The sequence below is a fragment of the Gracilinanus agilis genome, chromosome 2, assembly GCF_016433145.1.
Source record: "Gracilinanus agilis isolate LMUSP501 chromosome 2, AgileGrace, whole genome shotgun sequence".
Lineage (NCBI taxonomy): Eukaryota > Metazoa > Chordata > Mammalia > Didelphimorphia > Didelphidae > Gracilinanus > Gracilinanus agilis.
In genome coordinates, this window is record NC_058131.1 from 309385933 (window position 1) to 309395786 (window position 9854).

Genomic DNA, 9854 nt, shown 5'->3' on the forward strand with positions numbered 1-9854 from the left:
GTGCGGGGGGGGGGGGTTGAAGGGGAAAGGTGGAGCATGAATCATGTAACCATGTTAAAAATGAATATTAATAAATGTTAAAAAATAAATAAATAAATAAATAAATGCTAATCTATGCTAAAAGTAAAAAAAAAAAAAAAAAAAAAAAAAAAAAAAAAAACAACCCCTTACCTTCGGTCTTGGAATCAATACTGTGTATTGGTTCCAAGGCAAAAGAATGGTAAGGGTCAGGCAATGAGGTTAAATGACTTGCCCAGGGTCACACAGCTGGGAAGTGTCTGAGGCCAGATTTGAACCTAGGACCTCTCAACTGTAGGCCTGGCTCTCAATCCACTGAGCTACTCAGCTGCCCCCTCTAGATAACTTTCTTAAAGTACTTAGAGTATTGCGTAGCATCCTACATGAAGTGGGTGCTCAACAATGACTTTGTGGTAATGATGATAACAATAACATCATCCCTTGAAAGGTAGCTATAATATTATACTATTACATATACTAATATAATACCATAAAATAGTGCCTCAGAGCTATTTTCAAGGCTCACAGTTACCCCTTATCCAGGATTCCTGCATTCTGCTTAACAATTGCTATTTTGTTTGTCTTCTTCTCTTCTCATTTCCCATTATTAAAGTATAAATAGCACTGGACCTAAAGTCAAAAGCAGACCTGGGTTGAAGTCCCAGTTCCAATTCTTAGTAGTTAGTAAAATCCTGAGTATGTCACTAAATCCTTCTACATCTCAGTTTCTGTATCTGTTAGTGGGATGATAACACTTGCATTATCTATTTCACAGTATTGTTATAAAGAAAATGCAGTATGAGGCTTAAAACATTAGAGAAATACAAATTGCCTTTGATAGGAGACTAACCTATCTTTTCTACTTCTAAAACAAGTTATGTTGCCTGTCACCCAATGGTTGCAAATAAAGCAAATAGCTATTGCCGACATAGGCTAAATTGCACCACTCTCATATCTCTATGACTTCTCCGTAGATGAAGTGGCAAAAGGCTATCAGACAGCTAGAGAATGTTGGAGGGCTCTAAATCATATTTTCATCCCCCTGGTGGAGAAGAGACTGATTTTATTGACAAAGACGACTGAAAATTGCTCGGAGTATTCAAATAATAAGTCTGCTTCAAAGCAGAGAGACAGTCTGGCTGAGGCAAACTCATTGCTCCACTGAATAACTCCACTGGGTCATGCTTTGCCTCTACAATCACTCTGTGGTATTTCCATACCCAGACTCAATGGAGCCTTCTGTCATCCTCTAAAACCAGCCCCTCTCCACCTAGCTTCTATCCTACTTGCATGTTTCCTGGATTCAAATCACAAATCAAAATGAATTCTGAGAATCTCTGGCAGAAATAAGTTTCTTAGATAATTCAGTACCAAAGGGGTCTAAGGATAGTGGAAAGATTCAAAATTTCCAACCTGCCTGTTCCATCAAGGGGATAGGACTGTAGATTTCATGCAGAACACTAGATGTCGCCAATACTTATTACTGTACATACTTAATGACAACAGAAGTCCACAATATGGAAAACCCTCAGAAAAATTTCTGGGCAAAATTTTACCTGGCCCTTAAAATGCAGCCTTAAGTTTGGCTCATCAGAAATCCAGGGACTATGTTCACCAAATCATTTTTTTGCCACATATTAGTGTCTGCTGCTATTGAGGAAAATGACCATATTACTGATAAATACAATTAGTTGAGGAAGCTACCACCCACTTAACAACAAATACAGATGAAGCCTTACCTGATTCTACACTTTGTCCCAACATTCAGCTGGTCATCTAATGTAGCTCCAAATCTCCTGGCTCACTTCAGCCCTTGCTAAAAATAAATTAAGGGGGGAAGGAGTGACTGTAACACCAAGGATTTTTGATGGCAGTATACTGCTGAAATAATGTGGGTCTTATGGCTTTTAGCATTAACTGAATGACAGTTAATTTATGATGATTCTGGAGACTTGCACTATAATTATGAAGTATTTCTAGGTGAATATTCAGGATTCGAAGTCTAAAAACCTACAGCTAAAGTTAATTTATTACTGACAGCTGTACATATAATAATATATCATGTCTGTTAATCTTACATTTCTTGACTACTTACATCAAGCAATCTCTTCATTCATTAATAAAATCAAGGCTTGCCATTCATCTTAATGACTGAAACATGTTTCGAACCTGGAAGACACCTATAATTATATTTTGCACTTCCATAATACCACATAAGTAAAGATATAAAAAGAGATGACTTGAGTTTCCAGTATTACAAGGAGGGCAAAGATGTCAAAAAAGACAAGCAGAAAACTTAAAGTCACAGGACAAGTAGTTATAGTCAAGGGAGCAAAAAAATCTTAGTTTCCTTATAACCTCCACATTTAGCATTCCTTTCCTTTTTTAAAGTATTATTTTTTTTAAATTACCTTTAAAATTCTGGTTTCGTTGTGGCTTTTAGCAGTTTCTAGAAATCAGAATTTTTTTCATTGCCATCTCAGAAGACTTTAAATTATAAGTAACCCAAAGAGCAATGAAAAGATGCACAATGAACATCCATATACTATAGCATATTACTAACCATGACTTTTCTGTTAAGAGGGTCATAAAGTACTTTGTGGAAGATATAAATAACTGGAAAAAGAAATAAGAAAGTCACCTAGCAAAAATGACATGACAAACTGAGCAGTGCATTAGTAACCTAGAAAAAACACAAACAAAAAGAAGGGTTCTGATCTCCTACTCAAGTAGAACTTCTTTCTCTAAGGTCACCAGTGATCTCTTAAATGCCAGATCCAATGGCTTTTTCTCAATCATCATCCTTCTCAACCTCTCTAGTAAATGATAATGTTGGCCTCTCTCTCCTCCAGGATGCTCTGATTATGTGTTTTCATGACTGCCCTTTCTTTGTCCTCTTCAGACCCTTGTGATTGCTCCTTCTCAGTCCCCTTTGCTAGTTCAACTTCTCTCTCATGTCTCCTAAGTATAAGTATCTCCCTAAGACTCTGTCCTGTTCCCTCTACTATTATCTGTTTATGTTCTATCATTGGGTAGATTCGTCAGCAAGTATGAGTTTAATTACTTTCTCTGTTCAAATGATTGTAAGATCTAAATAGCCAGCCCTCATCTCTGTCTTTGGCTCCAATAGGGCATCTCCGGTTGCCTATTAAATATGTCAAACTAGAATGCCCATAAGCATCTCAATCTCAACTATCCACACCTAAACTTGTTATATTTTCCCCAAAACCAAATTCCCTTACAATCTTCCCTATTACTGTCAAGGGCTCCACCATCCTTCCAATTTGCTACCTTGGCAGTATCTTCTCACCTTACATATCCAATCAGTTGCCAGATTTTATTGTTTCTATATCCATAATCTCTCTTACATTCCATACAAGACCATCAACTCTCTTAACTGCAAAAGATTCTTAATTGGTCTTTCTGAGCCAAGTCTTTCAGCCTCTGCAATCTATCTTGCTCACAGCTACCAAAGGGATATTGTTAAGGCACAAGTATGATCATAAAACTTATCTAATCAATAAATTCCAGAGACTCCCTATTACCTCTAATACCAAATTCAAAATAATAACCCAAAGGAAAGTCATTGAAGGATTACAAAATAAAAGCAAAATAATAACTAGTATTTACATAGCACTTTAAGATTTATAAAACTCCTTTCAAATATTATATTACTTTTATCCTCATAAGAACCCTGAGAAATAGGTGCTATTATCAATTCAATTTTACAGATGAGGAAACAGAGACAAAGGTTAAGTGATTCACCCAGGGTCACACAGCTAGTAAGTATGGGAAGCCATATTTGAACTCTGTCTTCCTGATGCCACATAGCTGCCTCTATAAATAGAAGCAAGAAAAATTAATCATTTTAAATAAGATCTATAAAAATATAAATTTTGAAATTGGTATAATGGGAAATTTAAACCAAATAAATAATTCAGAGGAAGGACTATAAAGTTCTTGACTAAAAAAATCTCTTCCCAACAAAGTCACAGCATAATGCTCTGAAAATTTCTCTATATTACATAAATTATACATAAACATAGAAAAAATTAAACATTACTCAATATCCTTTATGAGACAAATATGATGTTGATTTTTAACACAGGTGATGATAGCATTAGATAGAAAGGTATAGGATCATTTCCCTAGAAAGCATAGGTACAAAAATATTAAATAAAACAGCAGTAAATAGAATGCATCAACACTTTTCATTGAGACCAAGCAGTGTATATATCAAACATGCAAGGCTAGTTCAATAATAAGAAAAATCATTATCTTTTGGCTTTTTTCTCTGGAGTGCTATGATTCCAATCAGGTGCCAATTCTTGAGGATTCTTCCTGCATAATATTTCTAGCATCTATCCCATGGCTACCACCCTAGTACAAGTCCTTATTACCTTTTGCCTGGACTATTGTAATAGATCCCAATTGTTTTCTCTGCCTTACTTAAGTCTCTCCCTTCTCTTATTCATTTTCCATGCAACCTGCCACAGTGATTTTCCCAAAGTACAAATCTGAGTGTGTCACTTCCCTACTCAATAAACTCCAATGGCTCCCTGTTGCCTTTAGGATTCAATATAAACTTCTCTGTTTAGCTTTAAAGCTCTTCATCACCTGGTGATGAAGAAAAAAAGAGCCTACTTTTCCAACCTTATTATACTTCTGGCTGCTTCTCAAATTGAATGAACCCTCTGCTTTAATACTCCATGTCTCTTCCAGAGTACCTTTGTCATTCAAGCTCAGAATAGACTCTTATCTCAGCCTTTCCCCCAAATTAGAATACCTTTCCCCCAAAACTCTGCTCAAGAAATACGTTTTCTTCATGAAACTTTTGCTGATTCTGGATCCCTCCACTAGCTTCTAATTCCTTCCCCTTTCAAAAAATTGACCTTGTATTTATTTTGTATATGTTTATGTATGTGTATATTATGTTCCTCAATAGAATATAGATCCTTAAGGGCAAAAACTATTTTGTTTTTTTATTTGAACTCCAATTGTATAGAAAAGTGCCTGACACAAAGTAAGTAATTAGCAAATACCTATTGGCTGGTCATAATAATTAGTAGATGAAAAGTTTTTGAGAAAATGTGGACAAGAATAACACAGGATAAAAAAGTGCAAAGGGGTTGTGATTGGTGTTAATAAAAGGAATACCCACAGGGTTGAGGTCACATCCAGGAAAATATCAGAAAAAAATTATAAACTTAAAAACAATTTTATTCCTACCTACAGAACTATGCATTATCTCTTTAAAATAATTCTATTTTAATGTCAAGACAAAGTATTTGTCTTTATCATATTCATTAGAGCTAGGCAATTTACTTCCATTCATTTTAGTTAGTTAAATGCCTCCCTCACATGTAAATAAGCATCACTTGATTTCATCACAACTTTACTTGTAAAACATTTGCTTACAAAAGTGTAAAAGTACCTAATTTAAACTGTAAAATACTGTAACTTGTCAGACTCCCTCATAACTCTACAAGATATGTATCCAGGATATTTGCAAGCCAAGTGAAACTTTTACCATCATCAACTAATTAATTACTCTAAAAAAGAATAATATGTTGAGATACTGATTTGGTTATCTATAGTATCTTTCATCTAGACAGATCCCATTGTACAGAGGTTATCAGATCCCATTGTACAGAGGTTAGATAACAGACTAAGCAAGTTTCATATCTTTAAAATAAATCCCTTGAGATGATGGGTTAATTAAATAATGATAAATATAGTTGTAGGGTAGGTGAACCGTGATTAGGGAAGGTTAAGTAAACCCATAAGCTACTGGAACTGAATTTCAAGGTTTCTATGTATTCTTAAAATCCTTTATTCCTATGGACATACTGAAAAGAGCAGGAGACCTGAATTCAAATTCAACTTCTGCTATTTACTACTTGTATAAGCTTAGGCAAAGCATTTAACTTTTTTGAATCTTGAATGCTTACTCTATAAAATAGGGTGAGTTGAACCTTAGTTTTTCCTTTGCAAATTCCCATGAATCTTACCATTTTGCAGAAAATTTTTCTGTTCACATCAAGATGGGGTCTTTCTACCTCATAAGAAAACAAATGAAATAAATAACAAAATTGACCATCTTGTGTTGCTGCTCCCATTTCTGAAGGATAAAAAAATAAAATTGGGATTTGAATCCTTCAGTACTTTGAAATTGATACGCTACTGTCAAACAAGTTAGCAAATAAAATAAGTGTTTGTTAAATGAATCCCCATCCTACCTTCTGTCTTCAGAAATTATTAACAATAATAGCTCACATTTTATAACACTTTAAGCTTTAGAAACAACCTCATAAATCAAAGTATTATTTCATCTTTCATTATTGATGCCCTTTGCTTACAACGGTTTTCTTCCTACTCATTTTACTTTTGCCTTTGACATCAGATAGCTTCTGCCCTTTAAAGTTCCAGTTATCTTTATAGATTTACCTTCTTTCACTTGTTGTATGATTTCGCTATCCTTCATTTCAATGTATTTCCCTAATTCAGCTTTCAAAACAATATAGCTTCATTATTACCCAACCAAATAACTGTCCACTTTCTGTTCAGACCTCAAGCAGAATGACGACCTTGTTAAGGAAAAAAAAAAAAAACAACTAAGATTGCTACAAATTAGGAACTATCAGAGCAGGGAAAGAAACTAGGACACATAGATTATTGTTATGTTTTATGAATATTTTACTTGACTAATTTTAAGGCTCTTCAAGAACTTCTTCCATTTAAAAAAAGCATTTTCCCCCCTTTCTCCTCTTTACCATTTTCTAAGCTTACCCCGACTTCTTTTTCTTTCTGTCTTGGTTTTTCATTTCTATTTGCTCAGTCAAGTTACTCCTTTGTAGACAATTCTAGCTCGTGTTTTCTGGTTCTGTGATTTTTTTTTTAATTCTGTAGACTCTGAGAACAGTCTTATTTAGCCCAACTGTGTTACCTGTTCTAATAATAGGTTCAATCCAATGTTTAGGATCTTGAGGATTTTACATGAACCTAAGCACTTCCCCTTATTTATCAGTCTTGAGATGCTGTAGAAGGAAGGCTAAAAAAGGCAATTATCCAGCCTCCCAGTTTGACCAGAAAAGGAACAGAAACACTTATAGCTTGCAGACTTCTGTGTCCTGAGTTCATAAAAGACCCTGAATTGTTATAAAGACAATATGAAGGCCTTTGGAAATCCAAGGAAACAGTAATGACCACTGATACCTGAGTAATTGGAAGAGTATGTCCTGTGATGTAGTGCTAACATTCAAATAGAATGAAAAGAAAATAGTCTCCCATGAGAACCTTGATATCTTCCAAAGATTTTAGAGTCAAATAAGAAAAACAAAGAATCTGAGGAGAAAAGAGAAGAGAGGTTTAACTTGCTATGTTTCTCATAACTGGAGAATTGTGAAAGGTGTATATAAACATAGAGGAACAAGTGGAGGGAGTGACCAACAATTGAATTTCACTATCAAAAATGGAAGAAGGTTGAATACACACACACACACACACACACACACACACACACACATACAGAGTTTGGTGGGGAAACATGTCAAAATCAATGGGGGTTTTAAAGAGATAGTAATATGAAGAAGCAAATAGTCACAAACAAAATAAACTTCCCACCTCTTGAAAGACATGAATTCAACACACAGAAACACACTTATTGATATGATCACTAAGTGGGTTCATTTTGTTTGACTGTCTTATTGTTTACAAGGGAATTTTTTTCTTTCTCTGTTTTTTTGCTGGAAGAAGGTTATAAGAAGGAGAGTTATTAATATTGTGACTCCCCCCAAAAAGGTCCTACTGAAAATTTTTTTAATGCAAAAAGGAAATTCAGAAGGAAAAACAGACATACAAAACAATTTGAAGACTAATATGTGGAATTCATTACTTCTGAAAAGAGTATTATGAAATAGTAACATTTCATATAAAATAATTGCTTTGTGTATGGAAATGCTCTTTTTCAAGTGTACATTTTTTTAAGTTTGTTTGGTTTTGGTTTTGGTTTTAGGAATGTAAAAGCGACTCCTGGAGTTGTCTGTCTTTTTAAAAATCATATTAAGAAAATTTGTAGAATGGAGATAACAACCCTGGAGTTTCACAAAGACTTTGCCAGTGGAACACAGTAGGTCCAACCTATCTATCTATCTATCTATCACAACCAATCTAAGTTCGAAGAGGCTTGTCACTAAACAATTAGTTACCAGAATAGGGTTTGTGGGAATTTTTTTGGCTATAGCCATTCATACTTAGTAATCATAGATCCTTTCAGCAATAAAGTAATACTACCTACATGGCAGTGCTCCTCTACTTGAGAGCTTTGCTCCAAGCTTACTGTCAGGTGCTATTCAAATTATAACCAACTCAAAAGAAACAGTATCTAGTTGTGATACAAAGGTAAGGATGAAAGGATCAAAGTTATAGTGGGAAGGAACCTCAGAGGCCATCTAGTCCAACTCCTTCATTTTACAGAGGAGAAAACTGAAGCCCAGAGAAACTAAAAGACTTGCCCACAGCTATACTGGCTGTAAAAAATGATCAGAGGCAGGATTTGAATGGAATAATGGCAGCTCTCCAACTCTATGGGCTTCACACTCATAAACAAATTAAATTCTAGGCTCGGAGGGAGACTCAGTACTTAACCACAGACCTCAGGTTAAGTACACCTTGAATTAAGACCTCCTTGCTCCAGGTTCAGAGAATGGCCTCTTTTAATGTTGGTATCCAGTTACTAATCATTTGAATCCCAACATTATCCTGTAAGGAAGGTGGGCCTGGTACTATCCCTCTTTTAAAAATTATATAAAAAGCACAACAACTGAAAATCAAAAAGTATCCAGAAGCTAGTTCAAAGTGGCATGAATAGTAATTGACTGCACAGGTGTGGTCAAGTAGAAGTTTAAGAGGTCACACTATGGTCTAGAATAGCCTTGCAAAGCCAGCTGTTAAAAAAGCATTTATTGCTGTTACTGGATGATAATCTCTATACTCAAGGAAGCTCTCTGATTTATCAAGAGTTTTAAAAGTAAAAGAGACCAGAAACTATTTTTTGTTGCATCCCCTGTGCCCTCTGCACTACCTGGTCTATAAAAGAATGCTTAAGTTTGTTGCCTGACCTATCATAGTTATAAGCAATTAAGAGTACTGAATTTGGAATTAAAAGATATAAATTTGAAAAAAAAGATATAAATTTGGATTTGGATTCTTCTATGTTATTTTGGATGTCACTTAATATCTGTGAAACTATATTATCTCAAAAGTATCTTCCAGCTTTAAGTCCTGTGATCAGTTAGCTCATGCCTCTCATTTTACCTAGGAAATTGAGACTCAAAAAGACAATGTGACCTGGCTTTCCCCAAAGTCACAAAGGTAGTAAGCAGATCCAAAATTTGTTAAAGTAGGTTCCAGATCCAATTCTTTGTACTGTACTCCAATGCTCCAAAAAGATGAGTGAAGTGAAAGATGCTCTTATCTCCCTTGTAAGGCACTCACAATCTGAAGAGGTAAAAGACATGATCAAAACTAATGATGCTCAACTGTATGTAATCATGACATTCCGGACCTTGGTCAGATATCTATACACACCACAAGGCCTTCGTTCAGGTAGGCTCCGGGCAGGGAATCCCGGGGCTGCCTGAAGAGGCTATACGGGGCCCGCACCGAGGGGATTTCAAAGAAAAAGTGTTCCTGACAGGGCCCGGGTGCGGGCCCGCTTGGAAAGCTCAAAGGGCAAGTCGAGTTCTCCTCCCTCCCGGATTTGGGAACTAGGGAAGGAAAAAGGATGGAGAAGGTTGTTACCCGCAGCGCTAGCAGCTTGGCTCCCCACCCCCCCA

The 9854-nt window shown here is 35.6% G+C and overlaps 1 long non-coding RNA gene across 2 annotated transcripts in view; it reads right to left on the bottom strand.

The window, feature by feature from the left end:
* Positions 1 to 9854, bottom strand: part of LOC123235326 — a 173901-nt gene that overhangs the window by 156798 nt on the left and 7249 nt on the right. The window contains exon 2 of one of the 2 annotated variants that reach the window (XR_006505382.1): positions 1758 to 1834. The exons of the other annotated variant lie outside the window; for it this stretch is intronic. This is a non-coding gene — a long non-coding RNA (uncharacterized LOC123235326). The remainder of the gene's footprint in view (positions 1 to 1757; positions 1835 to 9854) is intronic. 2 annotated transcript variants of the gene reach the window in all.